Source organism: Caretta caretta, chromosome 9, assembly GCF_965140235.1.
Source record: "Caretta caretta isolate rCarCar2 chromosome 9, rCarCar1.hap1, whole genome shotgun sequence".
In the NCBI taxonomy this organism is placed as follows: domain Eukaryota; kingdom Metazoa; phylum Chordata; order Testudines; family Cheloniidae; genus Caretta; species Caretta caretta.
Window position 1 is genome coordinate 16,667,531 of NC_134214.1, and position 27,837 is coordinate 16,695,367.

At 43.3% G+C, this 27,837-nt stretch overlaps 1 protein-coding gene and 1 long non-coding RNA gene across 3 annotated transcripts in view; one reads left to right on the forward strand and one right to left on the reverse strand.

The window, feature by feature from the left end:
• Positions 1 to 23,825, reverse strand: part of LOC125642620 (uncharacterized) — an 83,321-nt gene extending 59,496 nt beyond the window's left edge. The window contains exon 1 of the long non-coding RNA XR_007358452.2: positions 23,723 to 23,825. This is a non-coding gene — a long non-coding RNA (uncharacterized LOC125642620). The remainder of the gene's footprint in view (positions 1 to 23,722) is intronic.
• The window catches only part of SLC7A14 (solute carrier family 7 member 14), a 64,682-nt gene continuing 60,060 nt past the window's right edge, over positions 23,216 to 27,837 (forward strand). The window contains exon 1 of one of the 2 annotated variants that reach the window (XM_048863427.2): positions 23,216 to 23,309. The gene's annotated coding sequence lies outside the window, so the exon portion shown is untranslated. Of the gene's footprint in view, positions 23,692 to 27,837 lie in introns of both variants that reach the window. The other variant, XM_048863426.2, reaches the window with a different exon arrangement.

Here is a 27,837-nt window from a genome sequence, read left to right on the forward strand (position 1 = left end):
AGGGAGGGGCGACTGACAACACGGCTTCCAGGGTTGGCTTCCAAGGAATTAAAGTCAACAAAGGGGGTGGCTTTGCATCAAGGAGAAACAGAATGGCCCCCTCAAAGATAGAACTCAAAACCCTGGGTTTAGCAGGCCGTTGATTTCATGGAGGGGAGGAGGGGGGAGAAAATTAATACAAAACAAATCTGGTCTATTTCTTGTTTTGATCCACTTCATCTATCTTTATAGATCTCGCTGGCAGCAGACAGTGTAGTACGACTGCTAGCCAGGGTCATCTCCTGGGTGCTCAGCAGAAGATGGTGCAGTACGACTGCCAGCAGGATTGAATCACCGTGAGACAAAATTTAAAAGGGAAATAACTCGGCTGAGTCACTCCCATGTTTTCCCAGGCGCTCCTGACCGACCTCACTGAGGTGGGCTAAAAGAGCACCCTGGAGTAAGGCGACGATGGCTACCAGTCATACTGCACTGTCTGCTGCCAAAAGGCAATGAGTGGCTGCTGTGTAGCAATGCAGTACCGCTCTGCCAGCATCCAGGAGACATACGGTGAGCTGAGCGGGCTCCATGCTTGCCGTGGTACGGCTTCTGCACAGGTAACCCAGGAAAAAAGGTGAGAAACGATAGTCTGCCATTGCTTTCACGGAGGGAGGGAGGAAAGGGGGGGTCCTGACGATATGTACCCAGAACCACCCGCGACAATGTTTTTGTCCCATCAGGCACTGGGATTTCAACCCAGAATTCAAATGGGTGGCGGACACTGCAGGAACTGTGGGATAGCTACCCACAGTGCAATGCTCTGGAAGTCAACGGTTGCCTCGGTACTGTGAACGCACTCCGCCAACTAAATGCACTTAGAGCATTTGTTTGGGGACACACACAATCAACTGTATAAAAACGCTTTTACAGAACTGACTTCTATAAATTCGACCTAATTTCGTAGTGTAGATATACCCTTATAAGAAAAGTTAATCCTAAATGACTGGATGTGAATTAAACTAAAAGCAAATTAAGGCCATTCTAATTCTGAACAAGAGAGTCCACACAGGGGTTTAAATGCAGTTTAACTTATCCACTTTAAATTCACACCATTAGTTAACTTGAATTAATTTTCCTGAGTGTCCCCATGTAGACAAGCCCTTAGTAGTAAGAAGGCAGAATGCATTACCCAAACTGGACAACCAGTTAAGATGAAAAAGCTACTCTTACAAAAAGTGTCCTGGAAACAATGACCATACACAATCAGGAGATCCTTTATTTTGACACCTCATCTAAAAATTGTATCTGTCACCCTCGTCTTTCATACTTATCTAAGAAAATAAGTTGGGCTTTCAACCATTTTGTTTAATAAAACACATTAGAAGTTAGTTACTAAGTGACAGAAGGCCAGACCCCCCAGCATAACTCCTTGGCGATGCCAAGTTAGGCATAACTGCATCAACACAGTGACCTCCTTACTCCTGGGGCATTGATCTACCACAGATTCAGAAGACAGAATGCCCCCTGCAGAGTAACCAAACTTGCCTCCGGCAGCACAGAGGACTCAATTCTCCACTGCCCACACCTTGTATGATCATTTAGACCCATGCAACAGTATTACTATTCTTTTGGTAACGTTTTAGACCCACTTTGTACAGGTGTAGCTGATCACACAAAATGGAGGAGAACCAGGTCCTTTGTGTTTTTTCCTTGTAGATCTTCCCTCTAAGTACTGACCAGGCCAAACCCTGCTTAGCATGTGCTGTCTGAAATGATCACAGGCTGCCATGGTATGGCTGCAGGCGAGATGCTTACATGAATGCTGTTTATTCTTCCCACTTGAGGGAAAAGGTGATGTTTTCAAAAGCATCCCCAGGGCAGAAGCCCACCAATGAGAATTCTTTTATGAACCATTCCTGTTCCTAGTCATTTAAATTTAATTGGCTATTGACATTTTTTTAATTTTTACTTTAAAAATTACAGTATACTTCTATTGTATTTTGTACCCACCAGAATCATTGCATATGGTGTATTTATGTTCCCCTTGTGGCACAACCCTATATACCAGTGTGGAATTGCAGTAGTAATTGGTAGCCAGATCAGCTGGCTGGTGCAAATCAGCATAGATCAACTGATTTCAATGGAGTTATACTGTATTCCTGAGGATATGGCCCAGAGTCTCCTGTGATTCACTGTATTTTGGATTAAACAACAATTTCTGAATAATCCAAAGCTCTGTTCCCCCTCATGCAGTCTGAGTCACAGGTGCTTTGGTGTTTGGAGACATTTTGCTTGCCTGTAATATTATAATGCCTCTGGAGTGGAAGCTCAGGGGAGAGGTTATCATGCTGGTTACAAATCCATAGTTAGTGTATCAGAAATAATAGTGGTAGGAGAAAGAAAACCCTTTTAAACCAAGCAACCCCCCCAGGCTGACTTGTAATTGAATTTTAATAGATTTCTATAGCAGTAAATGTGCAAAAATAAATATGTGGTGCACAGGATGATCGGGTTACTGAAGACTGTAATTATAGAGGGATTAAAATGGACAGCTCTACATTTACATTTTGACTAAAAATTACAACCTCTGTTGGGAAAGTGTCAGGAAAAGGCACAAATAAAACCAAATAATTCAGCTCTCATTTAAGTGACTACAGCTCCACTGCCTTCACGGGAGGCAGCCTGCTTACACCACAGCTGAATTTGGTCACTTTGTATCTCCTAGCAGATATGAATTACCCGCTAACTTTTCCAGCGGACAACATGAAGTTACATATTCCATTGGGAAAGGCAGAGGCCTGGCTGTAATTCAGCAACAACCTTTTGAGCCAACCTTAGCTCTGTTCTCAGAGTTCCTCCCCCCTCCTCACAGACATCTGCTACCTTTTGGATTAGAAGCTAGAGCAGCATCAGTTCCTGACAGCAGTGAATTTACTACCAAGGCATAGCATGGCAGAGAGAACATCACTTATTCATTGCAAATTTCACTCCATGAGATTTGATGTTAATTAACAGAGACGGTCCAGCACTGCCTGCTTTCAAAATCATTAATTACCAGAAGGAAGAATGGATCCTTTAAATCTAAGGTGTAAGATTGTTGTTTAGCTAAAATGCACATTTGTTTTCATAAATAAACACACAAGGAGCTCCACAGATTCTGGTATTCTTGTGCACTAATGCAGCTGACGAGCAACATACCAGGTCTGAATACTTAGACACATTAAATATTAAGATATAGCATAGGCTCTTTTTTGTCTCCCAAATGCTTCCCTTGCAAATACTTGGACAATTCCACAGCAGATGGGAAGTAATATTTAATAAATGGATATGGCCAAGTAAAACATGGAGGCTCATCTAGATTTAAAGTGTATGAATGGTAACTCTGGAGGGTCAGTTCATTGTATTTAAAAACAAAAAACAAAATCCATCCGGCCAAGTGCCAGCATTAGGAAAATTGGACTCAGTCAAATGTTACATTCACGATAAATTAAGGGTAATTTAGTTTAATTTTAGGAACTGCAAATTATCTGTTTTCTGTTATGCAATAACCTGTAGGTCAAATCCTGCTCTGATTTATGCCATTCAACCCAATGGGATAGCTTGATAAATCAGGGAAGAATTTGGTACAGTAGCCCAAAGCTAGAACTCAAGGATGTTGTGTGAACCGCCCACTGGGGGAGGCTAGCCCAAGCCCCGCCCCTTCCACCTGAGGCCCTGCCCCTTTTACCCCCTGCCAGAGCCCAGAGCAGCCACAGCCCCTGCCCCAGGCTGGCCTCCCCGATCCCTCTGGAGCCACCGGGAGGGCGGGCGGTGCAGCCCTAGCCCCCAGAGTGCCAGGAGGGCGGCCCGCACGGCCCCAGCTGGGGCCACCACCCGGGGGAACTGCAGAGGGAGGCCTGGGGGGTGGAGCAAGGGAAGGGCCATGCCAGGCTGTTTGGGGAGGTACAGCCTCCCCCCCACCTATGATACCCGCCACCCATGCTAGAAGTCCTCACTCAGGCTAACCTCACATATCAACCATTAATTGCTTTGCTTGGCTAAGTGCTTTGAACGTCCATTATTACAATGAAAGCACTTTACAGGGGCTGAATCCTCCTCGTTTTCACACCTTGGAAGTCAGCGTATACCGGTGAATAGGGCACTGAACTGGGAGCCAGGGGACCAGGTTTCTACTCCTAATTTTCCCAATAATAGTGAGGTGAAAAGACCTACCCAACGTTTCCTCACCTATAAAGTAAGGATAATGATACTTACTTTATAAAAGTGTTCTGAGCTCTATGGTAGAGAAAGATTCTCTATGAAAGCTAAGTATTCAATGCATGCTCTGAAATGGACAGACTTTTTCCATTACAAATAACTATAGCTTTGTAAGTGGCCAAATCATGATTCCCTCCCCCACCACCCCCAGTCTTAGGGCCCAGTCCTGCAGCCCTTGTCATGTGCTTACTGTAGTATTATTAAAGTCAAGTCCGAAAGGGCTGCAGGATTGGGCTCTTTACGTAGGGCTTAACAACAATTAACAAGACATACACTATGAGAAACTCTATAGTCCCTACACTGCCTCGCCAACATGCCTTGAAGGATGAGAGGTTAGTTCAGTCCCCAGCGCAGCTCAGTCTTAGGACTCTACTCCTGGGTTGCCAACATGGTTAGCTATTCGGATGGTATTTCTTGTGCTCTTCAATCAAGAATGAAAGAACCTAGTAAACGTCTCACTTTGAACTCTGATTATATATATAACCCCAGGGGAGATTGCTGGTGAGATGTGAATGAATGAGTTTATGCAGGACTAGGCACACAGCATATGGTACTGATAGATTCAGGTACCACTCTAATGGTACAGTGAACACCACAGCATACCAACAAAAATAATAATCCAATAACGTGTTATTAGAGATTAGTGTACTGTGCAAGGGCACATGGCATTTCTGCTCGCTTAATGAAGGTTCAAATAGAGTTACTTTCTTACTGTAGCAAACCCTGGAAATGGATCCTGCTTAGTTTTGTGGCTGTCAACAATATAATCCTGAGACTGGAAGGATTTCAGTCCACCTAGACACCGTATGTGAAGAAAACAATCAGCAATAACCTCAAGCTAGGAAAGACACATACATGAAAAGAACAGGATCAATTTCACTGCTTCAAAGATCTAAGATAATTTTTTCAACTGTATGAAATATCAAAACTAAATCAAATTGTACTCTCCATCTTCTGAGCAGACAGCAGCTTGCACCCAGCTAGAAAAAGAGAGATTACTCCATGTGTTACTGTTACATATACACGATGTTAACCTTATGTCTGTGAGACAGCGTAAACCAGCTTCCCCATCAAACCTCCCATCAACCTGGACTCTAACCTCCATGTTACAGCTCTAAAAGCTTAAGCTTTGTAGACACCTCTGGGGTTTAATTCATCTTCAAGATAATAAAATTCTGTCCTTAGATATATGCACATGGAACCTATTTAATTCAACAGCAGGTGCTACACTGGCATGTTTACTTACATTATGTTATTCAGTCATTACATGTTCCTGTGTGTTGAATAGAGTTTCAGGAAGAATGTAATCCCTGGTAAACAAGACAGAGAAAGCTGGAACTCAAGATGAGTGGAAGCCTACTTGTTTGTGTCTATATTTTTAGTTTTATTTAATAAATGCCACCTGTTAAGGAGGACTGTAGTGCTATAAGTCATAACATGGTACACATACAATGGCAAATTTTTGGCAGATTGTTACTACTGCTTGTGTTATGAAAACATTCAAGGAAATTAAATACACAAAAAACTAAAATGAACTGACAGTCTGTGTTCAGTCTGTTAACTATAATCTATGATCTGGCAACATAAAGAGATGATCATAGGAAACTAATGTGATTTTTTTCAGTGTGTCCTTGAAGCGCAGTTCTACTGCAAAAAGTGGCTTAGTAAAAATGACATTGGCATCGCAGAGATCCATATTTATTGTTTCAAAAAATTCCAAATCAAGTATACTCAGTTTATAAGTGAACAGATCTTGTTTCTCACTGCTGGCTCTACAAACTCAACCTGGGGTCTCTGAGTCAAGCTCAGTTCTTTCCTTTCCACACATTACCACTAGTAATAAAGGTTGTACACAGCAAATTATGCCCCCTCTGTCACTTGTGCCATTGTCTTCAGTGGGTTTACACAGGGGTAACCAATTGAAGCTTATTGAACAATTCTCTTGCTGATACAAAAATAGGAATGGAATCCAGCTCACTCTCCCTTAGCTGTGTTTGCTCTCCAAGGCTAGCAGGTGTAAAAAGTAATAGGATTCTGAATACTAAGGATGTCTAATCCCTTATGTATAAGTAAGTGCCATTTTTGCATAGTCACTTTTCAGAGGAGAACCATACTTTAAAATGACAGTCATTAAATTACAATAATGCTTTGCCCTTATATAACACCTTCCATCTGAGGATTTCCAAAATGCCTTATAAATATTAGTGAATTTAGTCTCCCAAGACCCCTGTGTTTCGCTACAGGTATTATTAACCCTATTTTGAAGATGAGGAAACTAAGACAGTTACTCGCTCTTCAGCATAACTGTCCATTTGTACAAGTGAAGGGGCACATTTTTCAGGTGCAAGCTAAGCACCAATGTTTGAAAACAAGACCATAACACTTTCAAAACAGGACTGTCAAACACAGGGGATGTTACTTCAGAACCAGGGAAGAGCAGAAATGTTTGAATGACAGTTCACAAAAAAAGAAATGTCACTTTTGATTGGTGCAGTTATAAAGAGGTCAGGGGCGACCCCATATATTCTTTGACACTTGATAGGTGCCATTTCCAAATAGTACCATGCAAGTTTTCCCCCCTCTGACCTTAATACACAGAGCAGGTCTGTTGTACATTAATCTTTCAGATATTAGCTAGAGTGCCATCACCTAGCACAATACAAACACACTGATTTCAGATTAATATGTTATAATCTCCAGTGTTTGCTGTAAGAAATTTTTATTGTGCGTTGCAGTGAAATACCTCTAACTGGCAGAAATGCAAATAGAGACCAACACTATACACACTGGCTGAACATCTAGTTTTCACCTACAACAAAGAAAGGAACAAATTGGGTAAAAAAAATTGGGTAAAAATTAGGAATATTTATAAGGATCTATGATAATAACATAGCATTGTCATATGTTAATTGCTTGTGACAATGTATGTGTAAGAGATAATGATGAACATTATAAATTAGAGGTTCTCCCCATAACTGTGTGGTACATTATGCACCACCTCAGCTGATTAGATTGTTTTGCTTTTCCTTTACTGCTCCTGTATTTTATATACCCTGCCCTAGGTTTCTGCACACTGTTTCCACCCCTCAGCATATGGCCATTGATCTCAAGGGGATTCCACATGCTCACAGAACTCATATGGCTGACTGGCAGGTCTACTTTTGATGTTGCAAAGGAAGAGCTCAAAGCCATTCAACTGTGCCTACCTTTCCTTTACTCTTCTAGCAGGTACATAATAGGGAGCTGCTCACTGCACAGCCAGCAGCCATGGAGCTGCTTTGAGAAGAAATGAAGCTTATGTAAATGAACATCATCTTTCTCTTTCTCCCATTCCTTGCTGGGTCCTGGAGATTATTGTAGACCTACAATAGAGAGAGGGATGGAAATGGGGTTCCATTCACCTCTGAACTGCAGCAGCAGACAATTTTATGACAAGCAGTTAGTAGATACTTTATACAGACTAAGATAAGGGTAATCGAATCTCACGCTTCATGGTGTAAGCTGATCTCTGATCTCTTAAGTCACGGAGGTAAACGTAGATCTCCCATTGTTTCCATTTAAAAACACACAAACAAAAACCTAAGCAGCACTGTGTATGTTTTCTATAGATAGTGAGAATGCACCAAGGATTAATCTGGTTTGTCTAATTTATGTTTTCATTTCTCATTTACAGCCTGAATGCATTAAGAAATTACTCACTCATTCCTCATGGTTTTTAATTGAAACCCATTTTCGCTGTACTAAAAAAAAAAATGCTTTTCAATTTTCTACATGCTCCTTATGGAGAAGGCTGGAGTGGCTGCTTGTTTAACCATGTTTCCAGCTCAATTTGTTACTAGTTATGTGATTTGGAAAACATCATCTGAAATAAAGGTTAACTTTTCACAACAGACATTAACTCATCTGCTGAAAATTCCCAGCTGATTTTTTTTGATGTGATTTTTTAAGAGGCAGCTTTGAAAAGGTGAAAAGTTAATGTACAGGACATAAATAAATAATAATATAATCAAAATCATAATGTGTCAGATCTAGCCCTGATGGAAGCAGGTGCAACTCCAGTGACTTCAATGGTTATACCCGGGATAAAATTGACCCATCCTCAGAAACCATTTCTTAAAATACCCTGCACTTTTTTTTTTCTCCAAGTATAAGATCCAGCTGAAGAGTTTAATTTAATTTGCATATTGGATAATTTCTCACCGCTATCTACACATTCTGGGAAAAAAATAACTCCCTGACGTCCTCAGCATTCCCTTTTTTCTCCCCCACTTACTTAAACATCAGTCTCTTATTGTTAACTGGCAGATGACATACGTAATGTAAGGTAAATTGCACGGAGATCCCCCAGAGCAAGATGCCACCCCTCCAAAGCCACATAAGCTCACCTAAAGTATATTTATAGCCATGATCTGCATCTCTGCTTTAGCATGCTAATGATTTGTCTTATTTGCCTCAATATACAAAAAAGAAAAGGCACCATAAGTTTGTATTACTTTAAGTTATTAAAAGAAATACACAGCAACGTAAGATTTCATTTTTATAGATAAAACATCTGGCTCATTTAGTTATTTATTCTTCCAGCGCTTTAACGTGGCTGTGTAGTCGCGGCACCAGCACTGGGAGAGAGCTCTCCCAGCGCTATTAAAAAACCACCCCTACGGGAGTAGATACCAGTGCTGGTGCACTGTCTGCATGGTCACTTTACAGCGCTGAAACTTGCAGCGCTCGGGGGGGGGGGGTTTCACACCCCCGAGCGAGAAAGTTGCAGCGCTGTAAAGGGGCCATGTAGACAAGGCCTCAGTCTCTACAGGCTTTTGGTCCCTATCTGTTAAAGGAGGATAACACCACCTGCCTAGGCTCAGGTGTGTTGTCAGAATACTTTCATTAGTGACTGAGAAGTGCTCAGACACTACAGAGATGAGGGCCTAAGTTGACAGAAATCGCAGGTGTGGATGCAAGGGGAAAGCAAATTCCAGAGCTGAGGAAACAGCAGCCACAGCCTTGTTCAAACTGACTTCAACACTTAACTTCCTTGTTTATTTTAAAACTCATTACCGATGCCAGACTGGCTGAGGTGGAGATTCATTTTCTGCTTATCCTCAACCATGTCAAGCGAGGGCAGCTGCAGTGTAAGCTTCTCCACGCTGCTGCACCAATGTGCCACAGCCCTTCTCTACAGGGATCATCTCCTTACCTAGGGTAATAGGGCAGGCCACTTTTCCTTCTCATTCAATCTTTGGCCTCGCAACAAGGGTGACAATTGTGATAATCATTCTGTGATGTGGAAACCTATCCAAGAGGAACTAGACAGAGCAGCAATTCATTTCACATAAACCACTGTACGCCCATCACATGGTGATTTTTACTCACTACTGACCTGGGCTAGATACTGTCTGAACCAGTGGTCATGTAGTGAAGTGCTCTATGGCCTATTAACAGCCCCTTCAGCCATCCAGCTCCTTTATCTCTGATAATGATATAATGAATACTAAATGAAACTTAAACCTATGTTGCCAGAGGCTTTGATCTTATCAAGATCTCTCATAAGCTAAGCAGCATCAGACCAAGTCAGTTCTTGCATACTAGACCTCAGCCAATATGCCGTGGGTAATTCAATAGGTGAAACCGTTCTCCTTAATCAGTATTGAGCCCCTGACCCAGAGAAGTGGAGAGCCCTCTGTAGTATGTCCTAGCTGAATTTCAACTGTGAATTTACATTCAGGCTACCCAAAATTCCACAGTAGTTTCAACTGCATAAAATATCCTTCACCTTCTGTCCTGAAAAGTTGTTGTGCACTGTTTACACACATGCACATACACCCCTCAACAATAGGGAAAGTGATCATTTTACTGGAGCTTGTAAAATTACTAATTGCAAATAAACTATCAAAATAATATAGCCCTTTTAATCCCCCTCTATTCACAGACTCATCCTATTTTCTGAACAGGGATCCAGTGTTCTTAAGGACTTGCCAATTAGTTCATGCCAACAAATTTCAGCCTATGGGCTATTCGCAAACCATTCACTTCTACTATTTTCTATTCATGGTGTGCGATTGGTTACTTGAGTCACACGCTAGTGTTTCTGCTCCCTGATTAGATATTTGAAAATTTTTACACTCAGAGAAAAATGAACAGTAAATGACCTCTTGTTTGCATGCAAAAACCAGGTGTTTGTTCAAACAGCTACTCCCCAAACACAGGTATTAACATCTTATCCCTGTAGGTATTTGCAAAAATAACTGGAGCTGAGTCAGCCATTCAAAATTCAAATCAGTGTTCCCAAACACATTTATTTACAGTATTCAACCAGCTTTACCCTGTACAAAAAATATGCTGAATGAGTTTAGTCTTCGTATGAAAGGTGAAAAATAAACAATAAGTCTACATTAGTAATAATATTTGTGATAAAATCATTATTCTAAGGGCTAGCTTGTAAGTTGGATACACACTCATGCAGGGGAGTAAGAACTCACCGTATAGTCTTAGATTTACGACGTAGAACTTGTATCTGACTATGCAAGAGTATGGTGAGATACACACCACTTATTCTGGCCCCAGAGCAGCTAAGCAAGATGTGGGCAGGAATGGGTGGGTAATCGATAGACTCCACCCCCCAACATTCATTGGCCTATACAGATGAACCATTGTGAGGTAGAAGAGGGTAGTAATTTATTGGTAATATAGGCTAGCAATAAGTTACTACTGCCAGAAGCAAGGGGGAAGCAGGGAAGAATTGTAACTCACTGAACTACAATTTCCTCCCTGGGAGGCTGCTGGAGTGTGACAGCTATATGCTGCCACTTACTATGGGCTCATTGGAATGAGTCCTTGTGTCAAAACTGAGCCCTAAAGCATTACCACATTTTTAAACTAAAGGATTTACAGTAGCTACATTGATATCAGGGTGGAAAGATTCTCTCTGAAGTCATTGCTGACATCTGACAAGCTTCTGCTTAAATATCAACTCAAATGGTTCCCTCTAGAATTACACAGGTTTCCATAAGACATGAAACAATTACCAACTGCAGCAGAGCCATGAGCCACTTTCATATCATATGCATGCTAAAAAAAGGAAATAGAATAATTTCCAGTGCATGCTGCAAAGTGGAAATTTGAAGCCTAATTCTCTGCCCATCTTTACTGATTATACAGATAACACTAAAATGATACGCAAAACAATCTTCTCTGGATGGAAAAATCATCAAACCTGCAGTGTACACAAGTACTTGCAGATAAACACTGGGTTGGATAAACACTCAGTTGCCAGAATCCAGTGCTGCCATTAAACAATTACAGAATATGTTTTACATCAATTCAAATTTGATGTGAACCTCAGATTTTAGAATATTTTAAGTAACACACTGATTTGGTATTATGATTAAATTCCTCCCGGCTGTGACTCCACAGAACTCAATGGCATTACACCCCGGATGAATTTAGAACCAAAAACATATCCCATGCATCCTCCGCCAAACAAATCCTGAAAACCTCTAAGTGACAGATCAATGCAAAACCATTTAAATAAATACTGCCTGGCAGATTTGATACAACATTTGAAATGTGTTCATTAAAATAGAAAGAATAAATAGAACCTTTAAAAATCAGGGGGGGTTTAATTTAAGTGAAATGGTTTTTTACGTTGCATTGCACTAGTACCTAGGAGCCCAAGCAATGGACCAGGACCCCATCTCGCTAGGTGTTGAACAAACACCTCCTTGTGGGGTGTGCAACCCCAATTTTGCAACCCAGCATGTTGCGGGGGTGTGGGGGAGGTGAAACCAATTAATCTCTTTTAATTGTGCAAAATGTCAAACCAAAAGCAAGAAAATTAGATTTGCAAAGTTTTCACTTTAATTTATCTAAAATTATTGGTAAGAAAATGTTTGCTTTCTTTTTAATGTGTCCCTTTAAGCAGATTGTATGGTCCATGAAATCCAAAGCAGATTGCTGTAAGATCATTGGGAGTAGACTTGCATTAATAATTCCTTTAAGGGAATTATCCATAGCTACACAATTAGACAGAAGTGAGATAGTTCCTATAAGCTTCAAAAAGTTGTGATGTTTATAGAAATCCTCCTTGTGGTCTGATACCTAAACTGAAAAGGAGTACTTGTGGCATCTTAGAGACTAACCAATTTATTTGAGCATAAGCTTTCGTGAGCTACAGCTCCCTTCATCGGATGCATCAATTTATGCTCAAATAAATTGGTTAGTCTCTAAGATGCCACAAGTCCTCCTTTTCTTTTTGCGAATACAGACTAACACGGCTGTTACTCTGATACCTAAACTGTTAATTCTCAAATCAAATAAACATAAATGAACAAATTCTTCCCTCACTTACACCATTGCAGTTCTAACTGAAGTCAGTGGGAGCTGAATACATATATCCAATGGTAGGATTTGGTCCACGTTTCACTTGATTAAAAAGTCTTCATTTGAAGGAGACGATTTGACATGTGTATATGTGCCCATTTTGACAGGTCATGTTTTTCTGCTACCATGAACAGAAACAATGGACCAATCAATTAATATCAAACCATTTACTGAAGAAAACTGATATGCAACAAATAGACTCCTGCATTTTTTAAAGCTGTTTTTGTGCCTAAGGAAAAAGAAGGTATCTGATCTTTTAAATTACACTCTGCAGCGTCATAACATTGACTCATTTAATCCCCCCCTAATTCTTGCTCTCTCTAAGCAGCCACTATATCCTAGCTTCCTCAAAACATTTATCTGCATCCCTGCTGCACTCTGAGTCTGAATACATGTGGGAGAGTCAAGCTGGAAAATATGATGCTTTTTTTATATAACCACCAGGCTGCACCAGCTCCTTCCCGAGACTACCCAGCCCTACAGATTCTGGTGATAAGTGAGATCACGTCCCCCCCTCATATCCACCTCATCCACATCACATGATGCAGACATTCAGGTTCATATTGCACTGGCCATTATCTGAACTTGCCCTTAGGTTAACTCAGATGTTTATATGGTGCAGGAAGAGCAGTACTGACGGTGACTGCTATCTTACTCCAGGGCCACCACTCATTTAAACACACATCACCAGCTCCCCTCCAGATACGAAAGAGGCCAAAATAAATACTATAAATGGACCTGAACTGTACATTTGGATCTGAAGCTGAAGTTCAGGCATGTTTGGATGAAGAATCCCTTCTCCAAGTAATGTGATATGGTAGCCTCAACACAGGAGTGGAGTCAGGGGATCTGGGGTAAAACCCTGGCCCCAATGAAGTCAATGGTAAAATTCCCACTGAAATCAATGGGGCCAGGGATTCACCTGGTTTCTATTAATAGCTCTGTCTCTTAGCCTCTCTTTCTCTGTCAGTAAAATGGGGGTGACAATGCTGACCCACATTTGTAAGGCACTTTGAGATCTCCAGATGCACAGTGCTGTATAACACTGTGCTAAATATTATTAACATAGGGAAAGCCATTTAACAGACGACACTTAACACAGTGCTAACCAACTGCAGCCTCCGATAAGAACATAAAACAGCTCATTTTAAACTACCCTGTACTCAGCCTACAAATCTAGAGAGGAGCCCAGCTGCTGTAACACTGAATGTAGCATTCTCCCTTTCCTCTTACAGAATACAGTAGTACATCACTTCATCCGGGTGTGGCAGGCAGGCTGTGTCACCGCAAGTCTCCTCAGTCTCCGTGGTCCTATGAATACTAGTGTCTGTCACACAAAGGGCATCTGGTCATGATTTCTGAGTCATCTTTTAAGACAGGGTTGATCCTAACCTTTTCTCTGCACAGGTCTGATCTCCATTTCCTCTATGCAGCTGAGCCTCTTGCTATTGCAGGTTTAAAATGCACATAAAAAAAAAGCAAACAGTCTGTCAAAGATTCTGCTCACCGAGGATGGATCAACCCTTTCCATTGCCTTGAGTCAAGACTAAACATGTTGTCCAACATCCACCCCAGCTAGGGCCAAGTAGTTAAAAAATTAACAACAACAACAAAAAAAAAAAAAAACCACAAGCCTGTAGCTGAGTAGTTTTTTGCTGCCAAATATAGCAGACAGATCTAATATCCCTGTGCATCGCATAAAGCCACAGAACACAGCATCCAAGTGACCAGAGAGTCATAACAAAATTAATGGCAGAGTCAAAAGGAAGCAAAAACCATCTATGTATTTCATGTGTTTCCTATATCACTCTTTCTCTGATTCCTGGGAGTTGCCCCTTCCTCCATTGTTGGCCTTGACCCTGGCCGTCCCCAGAATGGGCCTTCGAGCCACACTCCCCCAGACATGCCCGTAACTAGGCTTCGAAGAATTAGATTCTTCTTGGTAAAAGTGAGTAAACATTGATTTCACTGCACACACACACACACACACACACAAACTGTTGAAAATATTTTGATAATAATCAAAATTTACATACATGCGAAGAAAGAAAAATGTTGCTTGAAAATGCATTAGAGTTTGATTTAAGGATGTTTACCTTGTATATTTTGACATGTGATGTTGACAGTTTGTTTTAATTAACATTTATAAAGCTTTAACTTTTTGAATCTCAACATCTGCTGTTATTCAATAATTATTGTCTGACCCCATGATAATTTTCCAAACCTGTGAAAATTCAAAATAGATAAAAAATAGGGAAAATGCTTAAAATGAATGTCATTATTATTCATCAAAATTATATTTTAAAAAAATCCAATTTTGCCAAGCCTGCCCGTAACACAGCTACATACAGCATACAGGGAAAAGAAAAGGAGTACTTGTGGCACCTTAGAGACTAACAAATTTATTTGAGCATAAGCTTTCGTGAGCTCCAGCTCACTTCATTGGATGCATTCAGTGGAAAAATACATTCAGTGGAAAATACAGCGGGGAGATTTATATACATAGAGAACATGAAACAATGGGTGTTACCATACACACTGTAACAAGAGTGATCACTTAAGGTGAGCTATTACCAGCAGGAGAGCGGGGGGGGGGGGGGGGGGGGGAGGGGAACCTTTTGTAGTGATAATCAAGGTGGGCCATTTCCAGCCGTTGACAAGAACATCTGAGGAACAGTGGGGGGTGGGGGAAATAAACATGGGGAAATAGTTTTACTTTGTGTAATGACCCATCCACTCCCAGTCTTTATTCAAGCCTAAGTTAACTGTATCCAGTTTGCAAATTAATTCCAATTCATTATACCAAAAGGACTGAAGGTAAAAAATCCATTACAATTTACATACCACACAGACTATGCTGACAGCTTGTGCCACACGCTCTCAAAGAAACTGCGGAACCACCTGATCAACATCCTCTACAGCAAACGGAAAGATTAAGAATGGGCTCTCAAAACTGGATACTCTTCCAACGAGAGACTGCTAAATTGGAATTAATTTGCAAACTGGATACAATTAACTTAGGCTTGAATAAAGACTGGGAGTGGATGGGTCATTACCCAAAGTAAAACTATTTCCCCATATTTATTTCCCCCACCCCCCACTGTTCCTCAGATGTTCTTGTCAACGGCTGGAAATGGCCCACCTTGATTATCATTACAAAAGGTTCCCCCACCACCCCCCCCCCCCCCCGCTCTCCTGCTGGTAATAGCTCACCTTAAGTGATCACTCTTGTTACAGTGTGTATGGTAACACCCATTGTTTCATGTTCTCTATGTATATAAATCTCCTCGCTGTATTTTCCACTTTATGCATCCGATGAAGTGAGCTGTAGCTCACGAAAGCTTATGCTCAAATAAATTTGTTAGTCTCGAAGGTGCCACAAGTACTCCTTTTCTTTTTGTTACTATGAAGGCAGCCATCTGGTCTCTATTCAAAGGCATAGCTATCTGGACTTTGCAACAGATGTCCAGAAGCTACTGCTATTCATTGAATTATCCTGCTGAGTAAGTTTTGGGCCAAATTAGTGTAAAAACATTTGTCAAACTAGTGGCCTGACTCATCAAACATAAAGAATCAGTCACTGGCTAATCGCTTCTGATCATTTCTTCACAGTGATTGCATAATAAATGATTTCTGCATAAACAGATCGGTGCTCATGGAGAGAATGCACTGCACTAATAGACAGTTCTCTCTAAAAATGTCAATCTTTCCTCAGAGCAAATCAACACTAGCCAAGTGTAAGCGGGGGAATAGTCCCGCTATTGTGGGGAACTTTCCTGGCTTCTGCACTACCCTGGTGAAGTGGGCTAGCGAAAGGATCTGAGTCCTCGCTCCCACTTCCTTTACCCAATGGCCTCCCTGCCCTTGAGGGCTCCCCTTCCACTCTCCCCCCCCCCCCCCCCCCCAGGGTTACGATCCAAACTGGCCTGCAGAGCCTCTTGGCTGAGGCATCTCCCTGTGCCACCATGAGTGGGCACCCACAGGAGCAGGTCTCAAATCCCAATGCAAAACTCCCCCAACCTCCAGTTTATTTATAATAAGGTAGGAGAGCATTTCATTCAACCTGGAACTGGGAGTAGAACAGAGTTAATGTTATTAGGCCATCCTTGCATCAGGCTTCGCCAGAAAGAAGCGGGAGGTGAGGCAGGCCAGAACAGTAGCAAAGGGATTATCAGGGCATCGAGTTCTGAGACTGGTCTGGATTATGAATGGTTGAAGAAAACAACTCTAAGGCACGTGGAATTGAGAGGAGCTGTCACCAAAAGAGAAAAAATATCAGTGGAGTTCAACAGAGAGAGCTCAATGAACAGAGAGGTGAGCCAATATGGAGCGGCCGGTCAGCTTTGATGCTGACAGGTAAATCAAAGCAACCACTCCAAGGTAGAGAGAGCAGGATGAAGTAATCAGGGCTAGGCCTTGGATTGAGGAATTTCCTTCAGGGAAAGAGGCTCTGGGAAGCGAGGATATCGAAAGGCCTTGAGGAGGTAGAAGGTAAACATACTAAGATAATTTGTGTGGCCCTAAATTAATAAAACAAGTAAATAATCCAGAGAGTTGATGGTACTGAGAGATGTAAAAAGATTAGGATTGTTCAATTATGGAGCAGATGAAAAGGGACATGATAGAGGTAAACAAAATAATGAATGAAGGAGAGAACATTAACTGGATGTTCAGGTTTATCCTTATTCAATGTCACAATATAAGAACAAGGGGGTCCCCACCCCCATGAAATTAAAAAGGCAATATGGTTAAACCTGGTAAACAAAAAGACAAAATGTGTGGTTAGCCTTTGGAACTCACTGCCACAAGGTGTTATTGAGGCCAAAGAGTTTAGTAGAATTCAAAACAAGAATTAGACATTTTCAGTGAATGGGAAAAATATTATCCACTGTTACAATAGGTATGATAAAAATGTATAAGAGAAATCATACTGCAGGACATAAACTGCTGACTACCTGGGGTTAAGAGTAAACTTCTGCCATAGGCATATTATTGCATAATTGGCCATTATGGGAATTCTTGTATCTTCCGCTGAAGGATCTTTTACTGACCACTCTCTGAGCCAGAAAGTTGGACTAGAGGAACCATTGGTCTGAGCTAGCATGGACATTCTTATCTGCCTGACGGAGCCAAATGTAGTTTATGGACCACTGCAGCCTTGAGAGGCAGCCAGAGAAATTCTAGCTTCCAATGCAATTTGAAGTGAAAAAACTAGAGGAATTCAAAATTTGAATCAGGAAGATCTTAACTGGGCCTCAGATCTCAGACAAAGCCCTCACCCCTTCAACAGCATACGGTGGTGGTGTGGATAGCTAGTCACAGCTAGTGTGGGTTGAAACACTGGCAAAGATACAGGAAACAGACAAGGAACTGAGTGGCAATAGAGAGACTGGAGAACTGCTATGCAACAGAGTGAAAGCAATGGGAGAGAGCAGGCACAGAAGGACTAGGATTAAAAATGATCAGATATTGGACAATGATCCGTAACTCACATGTTATATAGTTTTGGCCCTAAAATGTATAGAATGGTCTCTCTTTTTAGACTTCAACCAAACTGTAACATACCAAGCTGAAATGTACCAAAGGTGAAAAAAGTATACTGTTACCAAGAGGCCTTCTGAGGCCATAATTCTGCTCTCTGTTACATGAGCCTAAATCTAGAGAAATTTAGTTAAACTCAGTGGAATTACTCTGGCTTTATACTCAGGGAAACTCAGAGCAGAATGTGGCCTGAATTGGTGACAATAACATAATCTTTGAAGAAATACATACCCTAGTAGCACTTAGTCACACACTGAGCAGCCACAAAGGAATCGGACATGAGCATAAAAGGAACACCATGAGCTATAATCCACAACACCGCTAGAAGTGCTGCATATTGATACAGAGTACCAAGAGGAGGAGTAAAATTCATTCACTTGGATTTGCTCCTCTCCTGCTTTACCCTAGTCTGAAGCAGCGAAGTGTAACTGACAAGATCAGGGATCAGCACTTGTATACAGTCTATTTTCTCTTTCTTGTCCACACACTGAGCAAAACAGCTGGGGCAGGAGGGATGCATTAAAAGGAGGTGTATGTATGAACAATAAACAAACAGGAAGGGACGCAACATAGAATGGGAGAGCAAGGGAAACAACAGAGACGCAGAAAGAGTGGCAACTCCAGCTCTGAAGTTTGCTCTAGTGCAACCAAAGAATAAGGGAGAGAACAAAATCCACCAGTGTTTGCAAAATTGCCAGTTGTGAGTGGGCTAATTTGTGTTCCACACTTCTCTGCATCTTGATCTCACAGGTTTTGGTAGTGCTGCAGGAAAGGAATGATTCGTGTCACTCAGTGATGACGTCTCCAGCTGACCAAGTGACCTGAAAGGGAATCCTGCCTAGTGTTCCGTAGTTGGGTGGCTGAAATATGAATCTTTGAGGGTTTGGGGAATGGGAGATAAAGCCAGGAAGAAGAGGGGGAATTTCAGGACCGATGAAGGGAGACATGAGCTGTGGGATTGGTGGGGGGTTGTGAAATAATGGCCTTCACTTGAACAGCCCAGGTAATACTGCTCAGTTGATGGTGTTACAACCTGTAAAACCATGAGAAAGCTATATCTATAGCCAGTGGATCATGTAGCATAATTGCTGAGAGCCACTGGCACTAAGTCAGCCTCCAGCAGGTCTTATTCAGCCAGGGAAGGGCCTGGCTTCCCAAAGGGAGGTGAGGCAGAAAGGCCACATTCTTGGGTTTACTGATGAATTATTTTTCTTTCAGAGTTTGGAGGAAGAAGAGCAAGTCCTCTCCACTTCCTTATCTCTGGCACCACTCCAACGTATGTGGCTGGGAATGGACGACATTACACTTCAGAGCATTTTGATGCAAACTGAAATTTGTAAACATTCCCAAAGTACAAAGAGGATTGAACAGAGTGTGAGATCTATAAAATTATGCAGGGTGTGGGGAAAGTGAATAAGGAATTGTTATTTACCCCTTCACATAACACAAGAACGAGGGGTCACCCAATGAATAGGCAGCAGGTTTAAAGCAAGCATGAGGACGTGCTTCTTCTCACTATGCACAATTAAACTGTGGAACTCATTGCCGGGGATGTTGTGAAGGCCAACACTATTACTGGGTTCAAAAAAGAATTAGATAAGTTCATGGAGGATAGGGTCCATCAGCGGCTCTTAGCCAAGATGGTCAGAGATACAACCCCAAGCTCTAGGTGTCCCTAAGCCTCTGACTGCCCAATGATGGGACCAGACAACAGGGGATGGATCACTTGATAATTGACCTGTTCTGTTCATTCCCTTTGAAGTCTCTGGCATTGGCCACTGTTGTAAGACAGGATACTGGGCTAGATGGACCATTGGGCTGACCCAGTATGGCCGTTCTTATGTTCTGCTCCTCTTCCCAGCATCAGCACTGATCCTCATCTTAGATTTTAGGTCAAAATGGCAAGGCTATGAATAATGGAAAGTAGAAGTTTATGGAGAGACCCGAGGAGAGTGGAGACAACTCAGTACAAAAATTAGATCAAGAAAAGTGCAAAAGGAAATATTAGAGAGAAGCTTGAGCCATAACCCTAAATACCCCCGTCATAAAAATAAAGGGAAGGGTAACTACCTTTCTGTATACAGTGCTATAAAATCCCTCCTGGCCAGAGGCAAAACCCTTTCACCTGTAAAGGGTTAAGAAGCCAAGATAACCTCGCTGGTACCAGACCAAAATGACCAATGAGGAGACAAGATACTTTCAAATCGAGGGGCGGGGGGGGGGGAGGGGGAACAAAGGGTCTGTCTGTCTGTGTGATGCTTTTGCTGGGAACAGATCAGGAATGCAGACTCAGAACTTCTGTAAAGTTAGTAAGTAATCTAGCTAGAAATGCGTTAGATTTCCTTTTGTTTAATGGCTGGTAAAATAGTTGTGCAGAATGGAATGTATATTCCTGTTTTTGTGTCTTTTTGTAACTTAAGGTTTTGCCTGGAGGGATTCTCTATGTTTTGAATCTGATTACCCTGTAAGGTATTTACCATCCTGATTTTACAGAGGTGATGCTCTTACCTTTTCTTTAATTAAAATTCTTCTTTTAAGAACCTGATTGATTTTTCATTGTTCTTAAGATCCAAGGGTTTGGGTCTGTGTTCAACTGTACAAATTGGTGAGGATTTTTATCAAGCCTTCTCCAGGAAAGGAGGTGTAGGGCTTGGGGGGATATTTGGGGGAAGACATCTCCAAGTGTGCTTGTTCCCTGTTCTTTGTTTAACACGCTTGGTGGTGGCAGCATACGGTTCAAGGACAAGGCAAAGTTTGTACCTTGGGGAAGTTTTTAAACTAAGCTGGTAAGAAAAAGCTTAGGGGGTCTTTCATGCAGGTCCCCACACCTGTACCCTAGAGTTCAGAGTGGCGAAGGAATCTTGACACCTCCAAATGTGGAAGTGTTCAAAATATAATTTTGCATATGGCCCTTTCATCACCATACAGCTAAGGGTAGTCTCGAATTCCTCCTTACCTATAAGGGGTTAAGAAGCTCAAATAACCTGGTTGGCACCTGACCAAAAGGACCAATGGGGAAAGAAGATACTTTCAAACCTTGGGGGTGGGGGGAAGGTTTTGTTTTGGTGTGTTCTCTTGGGAAGCAGAGAAGCATCAGGCCAGAAAACTCCTTTTCCTATAAACCATCCTAAAAGTCGCTCATATTACAAATTGTAAGTAAAAGACAGGCAAAGCATGTTAGATTATCTTTTGTTCTGCTTGTGAATTTTTCTTTTGCTGGAGGGAGGTTTATTGCTGTTTTTTGTAACTTTGAAACTAAGCCGAGAGGAAGCTCTGCTGTGTTTTTGAATCTTTTGTTACCCTGTAAAGTTATTTTTCATCATTTTACAGAGGTGATTTTTACGTTTTTAAAAAATAAAATGCTTCTTTTAAGAACCTGACTGATTTCTCTATTGTCCTAAGACCCAGGGGTTTGGGTCTGTGATCACTTTGTAACAAATTGGTTAGGATGTTATTCTCAAGCCTCCCCAGGAAAGGGGGTGTAAGGGCTTGGGGGGATATTTTGGGGGAATAGGAACTCCAAGTGGTCCTTTCCCTGATTCTTTGTTAAATCACTTGGTGGTGGCAGCGTACCGTCCAAGGGCAAAAAATTGTGCCTTGGGGAAGTTTTAACCTAGGCTGGTAGAAATAAGCTTACGGGGTCTTTCATGCAGGTCCCCACATCTGTACCCTAGAGTTCAGAGTGGGAAGGGAATCCTGACAGGCCCCTAACTTTAAAATAGGCCTAACTAGACCAAAAAGTGACACACTGGCCTAGTGTGTCTTAATCCCCCTCTAGTGCCTAGACTGTATGAAGAGATTTGAGTCTGATAGGATTCTGAGCGGTAGAGTTGGCTATGAATGTGGAGTACCTTTAGCTCAAGCAGCAGCAGACTGCTAAACCTCTTCATGTACTACAGGCACCAGAGGTGACAAAGACACATTTGGCCAGTTGTTACACAAACACCAGAAGCAGGGAATGGGCGACAGGGGATGGATCACTTGATGATCATCTGTTCTTTTCAGTCCCTCTGAAGCACTTGGCATTGGCCACTGTTGGAAGACAGGATACTGCGCTAGATGGTCCTCTGGTCTAACCCAGTTTGGCCATACTTATGTTCTTCAAACACTTCCCCATGTTTGAGGTGTTCAAAATCTTGATCTGAGTTGTCTACTTTTAGCCAATCTCTAGGAAGTACATTTTATAGCCCATTTTTCAATTGCAAGCTAATTTGGAAAAGGCTCTTTCTGCAGCAGGCTATGGGATTTCCTCTACCATAGTTGTCATGCCAGACCCATCACACCTTGGCAGCTATGGAAAACTGCAGTCCTTACCCAGGAGATCCTCCATTGATTTCAGTGGGAGTTTACACTACATACCTGCAGGATTTAGCCCTAAATATCTACGTGTGTGGGGAAATGTATCAGGCATTAGTTCTCACTGGCATTTTCAGCGGAATCGGATGCTGCCCAGACACTTGTGATTGGAGTGGGGGAAATGATGAATGGCCATTTTCGTGGGAAGAGATGATACAGGGCGTAGCGCTGGCTTGGTAGGGGCACTCTACAACCCTGAGTGATGACACGGCTCACTCCTGGGCTAGGAGGTTGGACCACAGAAGGGGTGAGCGGAGAAATCGGCGGTCGGAGCGTGACTCAGAGACAAGTAAAACTCCTGGACCTGTTCCCTTCTGCCCTCCTCCCAGCCCTATCGCCAGGCTTCACCCAGGCGGATGGGGTGGGGACAGAGGCAGGAGTACGCCCCCTTGCAGACTCCCACTAGATGGGAATCAACTGGGATTCCCAGCCCCCACCGCGCGGGTGGCTCAGGCAGGGACTCCCACCCCCACGACCCTGGAGATGGGGGGCTAAGCAGGGGGACCCCAAGGGAGGCTCCGGGCTGCGGGGCCGCCCACGAGGGCAGCAGGCTGGTCCCCCGGGCCCAGAGCCCCCAGGAACCCTTCACCCAGCGCTGCAGCTGCGGCTCCGCGGGGGCGCCGGCTGCATCACGCCTGGGGCGGCGGGCGGCTCCGCCGGCGCTCCCCGGATCACGTGGCGGCGGCGGGGCGGGGCGGGACGGGGCAGGGGCTGGGGAGCGCTGAATAATTGAGGCGCTGCAGCGCCCGGCCTCCCGCTCCCTGCTGGCCGGCGAGAGGCAGAGTGGAGCTGCCGGTGCGGTAGGTGGGCCCCCCGCCCGCGGGAGTGAGGAGCGGCTAACGCCCCTCTCCAGCCGCCTGCAGCCTCCTCCAGCCCGGGCGGCGCTGTGCAAGCCCGGCCCCCTCCCCGCCTCTCCCCTGGATCCCCCCCCCCCCGCCCCGCTGGTTGCGAGGGCAGCAGGAGCTCGGAGCTGCAAACCTGCCGTTCCTAGCCGCCCCCCCGCGCCCCCTGCTCCAGCCGAGCTCATCCTCGGGCTCCTTGAGCTGCGGGTGCTGCAAACCCCCCCCCCCCGCAGCCCCAGCCGGGCTCAGCTCCCGCATCCTCCTCCGGAGACAGCCCGGAGCTGCCAGCCCGCCCCGCGCCAGCTGGGCTGAGTCGAGCTCCTGCGTCCTCCTCCAGTGGGTGAGTGCTGCTGAGCCCCCTGGGCACCCACCGCACGGCTCCTGGCCTGCTCTCCTCGGGGTCCCACCTCGCCTCCCCTCGGCCCGGCTGCCCGTCAGCGTTGCCTGGGATTCGGATTATGCTGGCAGGGAGAGGTGGGGGGAACAGGGGATGGAAGGAGCCGGACTGACCTGCCCGTTCTCCTGGGTGGAGGGGGAAGTACGGGGGATGGGGCGTCACTCCTGATGCTTTGGTAGCTAGGGGGTAGGGGTTGTCCCTTTCACCCTCCATAAGAGGCTCAGAGGTTGCCCACGTCCCTGGAGGGGAGGGGGCGCCCATTAGTGCTGTGGTGTTTGGGGGTCCCCTCTCTTTATGCTGGTTCCTCCCCGCCCATGGGAAGTTGAGGGACAGCCTGATCCTAGGAGGAGGAGCCATTCACAAATGGAGGGTTTTTTGTGTGTGTGGGGGGGGTGTTTTTGTTTTTGTGTGTGTCTAGGTGTGTATGGGGGGTGCAGGGTGATGTCTGGGCTCTTTCCCCCTCCTCTTCTGCCCCCCCCCCCGGGTGCTCATTGGCCTGGGAGGGAACAGGGTCCGTGTGTTTGGAAGTCAAGGTACCCCCCTCGCCTCTCCTGCCCCTGGTAAGCGCTGCCCTAGATACTGCCAATTACTAAAGGGATGCCGAGGCCTTGCACCCCTGGCTCAGAGCAGCATCACTGTTGGATAAGAAGCAGACAGCCAGGGCTTTGGATATAGGCTTCCCTACTGCTGGGAAATGAGAATCCAGCACAAGCTGAGAAGTAATTCACCTGGGATAGTGTTTTCCTGGCCTCCCATTCACCGGCGTAGCTTTTCCTAGCCTTGGCCAGAACACTAAAGAAGGGAAGGTGCTGCCTTGGTACCTACTCCTGCTACAAGCTAGGAGGAAACAAAAATGATGAAAACCAAACTGACTTCTTAATGACCTAGCCAGACTGATTAAAGAGGAGAAATGTGTATTTTTAAAAGTGCTAGTAGCCTGTACTGTAAAGGGGAGTAGAGGACATGATGGGTTTAAGGCTGATGAGCTCAGGATTAATAGGAAACAGAGAGTAAGAGAGCACAAAGTGAAAGGATAAACACAGACTGATCTGAATTAAATAATATGTACCCAGGAAAAGCGAGCGCGCGCTCTCTCTCAGAACTTGTAAGAAGAGAGAGAGAGCGCACGCTCACAGGGGACTAGTGGGACCAAAGGGAGTGGGGGATATAAAAGATGCAAATCAGGTGAGGGGAAGAGAAAATGTAAGGAAGGAAATTAAGTGAGTGAGTAGCTGGTTGCAGATATCTGGCAGGATCAATGTGATCTCCTTTGCCATCAGACAGGTCTCTACTGGAGAAAGGAACTGGACGTCGTCATCACATTAGGTGTTGTTGACGAAACACAGAACCTTAGCCAAAGGGGCTAATTTTTCTTGTTGTGAAAGTGATTCATCCATTTCTTTAAGAGATGTTTTTTGTTGATGGATTTGACTCTATTCACATCCTAGCTGTGAGTTCTCTCTCTGTCTATTTATGGGTATGTAAAATGGGAATATAATATTTATTTACCTACATTGGAGCAGTGTTATGAAGATTAGTTGATGTCTGCACAGCACTTTGAAGAGGGAAAAGGGCTATCGAAGGGCTAAGTATTATTAACAAACGCCAATGACTGGAAAAACCCAGGAGTTCTATATAGTAATACAGGAGGCAGCATGGGTGCTGTTCAAGGTGCTGAAATCTCCATTCCTGGATCAGCAAAAGGATCAACTAGATAGTGACAATGCAAGTATTAAAAAACACCTTGCATTAAACAACATTATGACTGAAGCTGGAAAAAAAATCAAGGCATTAAACATTATGACTATCACATACTACCCTTGACCTATGATTGCAAAACCCATTGACATCACTCAGAGAAGGATATTTTCCCAAATTTAGGGCTTGACACCCTCCCATCAATTTTCATAACTCCCATTGACTTTAAGAGTTATAAGAGGGTCACATTCAAGCCTGGGGTAATTCCATGATTCCATATTATTTAGTACTTATTACCACTTTTCAGATGGAATTTTCAAAAGCACTTAAGCCACTGCTCATAAGTCACTTAGGGCTTGTCTGTATGTTGGAGTAATATGCTCTACGGGGGTGTCATTTCTAAAGCACACTAACATGTTGCACATTAATTGGTACATAAAGACCCTTGTTGCACTTTAAAGTAGTACTGCTTGAAACAGCACTATGGTAAAGTGCACTAGGGAACCTTTAGCACACCCTAGCAGGGTCTACATGGCCCAATTAATGTGCAACGCATTAGTGCCCTTTAGAAATCACACCCCCGTAGACCACATTACATCACTGTGTAGACAAGCGCTTAGGCACTTTTGAATATCCAACCATCTTTAGGCCGCTTTACAAGCAGTGGGCCACATTCCACTGCGACTTACATTGCCTGCTAAATGTCAGTTTACATACCATGACTTAGTGCATCCCCACTGAGGCTGTGTCAGCAGGACTCCTGCAGTAAGAATTAAAGTTGCTCCCCCAGTAGGATTAAAAGTTGCTCCCCAAATCCTGCAGAAACTCTAAGAAGGGCAAATGGGAATAGCCCCAGCTGTCTTCCCTAGGGATGCATCCCTCCCTCTGACACATATTAACTGCATTAATCTGGCCCATTAATGAATTAATCCTCTCAATATCCCTCAACAGTACACAAGTACATTTTACCATGGCAGGATATTTGTTCAGTGGGCCAAAATTTGTCATTTGACACTATAAGTTGGGTTGATAAAGATGTGATAAATGCCTTACAAAAGTCTAAATATGACTTAGTACTGCAGGAATGCCTGATTAAAAAATTAGCATTATCAATATCAGCAAAACATACCTTAAATGGACTAAGATCTGGCTAACAGGTTTCAAAAAGTAGATGTAAATTTGGAATCACTGAATGTTGGTGTTTCTAGTGTGATTCCACAGGGATCAATATTAGACCCAACACTACTCAACATTTCATCAATAATGTGGAAAACAATGTAAAAATCACACTTATAAAGTATGTGGATGACACAAAGATTGTCAGAGCAGTAAATAATGAGACTGATACAGGAATAGTGTATCCACTTCTGGTGCCCACATTTTCAAAAGGATGTTGAAAAATTGGAGAGGGTGCAGAAAAGAATTTTAAAAAATGATTCAAGGGCTGGAGAAAATGCCTTGCATTGAGAGAGAAACTTAAAGAGCTCAATCTGTTTAGTTTATCAAAAAGAAGATGGAGAGGTGACTTTGTTACAATGTATAAATATCTTCACTGAGAGAAAATACTGTAGAAAATAATCTAGCAGAGAATGGCAGAACAAGAACCAATGGCTGGAAGCTGCAGCCAGACAAAGTCAAATTAGAAATAAGGCATAAATTTTTATCAGTGAGGGTGATTAACCAGTGGAACAAACTACAAAGGAAAGAGGTTGATTATCCATCTTTGATGTCGTCCTATCATGACGTCTTGATGTCTTTCTGGGAGTTATGCTTTAGTCAAACGCGTGTTATTGGGGTCAGTACACAGGTAAGTGGGTGAAATGTAAAGGCCTATGATATACAGGCGGCCAGATGATCTAATGGTCCTTTCTGGGCTTAAACTTGATGAATCAGGCCCCAAGGTAAAAATCCCCACTGCGTGCTCACACACCGTTCCTAGTGGGAGCTTCAGCACATACTCTGAGGGGAGAATGAATGAGAAGCCACCTCAACTTTGAATACCTTACTTTTCCCCTCAGACTGCCTCAAAACTTTAACTTTGCCTAAAAGGAACTTTTCTTTGTATGCATCAAAAACAAACAAAAAAAAACTTATATGCCTCTTGGGCGAACACACATTTTAAACTGATCTAAATAACTTTAGGCTCATCTGACCAATGTGCAAATTCATCCCTTGTGCAGCTTCATTGACTTCAGGGCAGCAGGGAAGAATTTGTTGTAAAGGTATATACACAAGCTTGTGTTCCTTTTTTAGAAGCAGAGTTTATTTTGGACACTGTAGATCATAGTGGCTCATATTCTAGTGTGTAAATCCTGCTCACATTTCAGACTACTGACCCAAGAAACTTCTTCCTTCTTTGGATACAAAACAGTGCATTTTCTTAATCCAGAG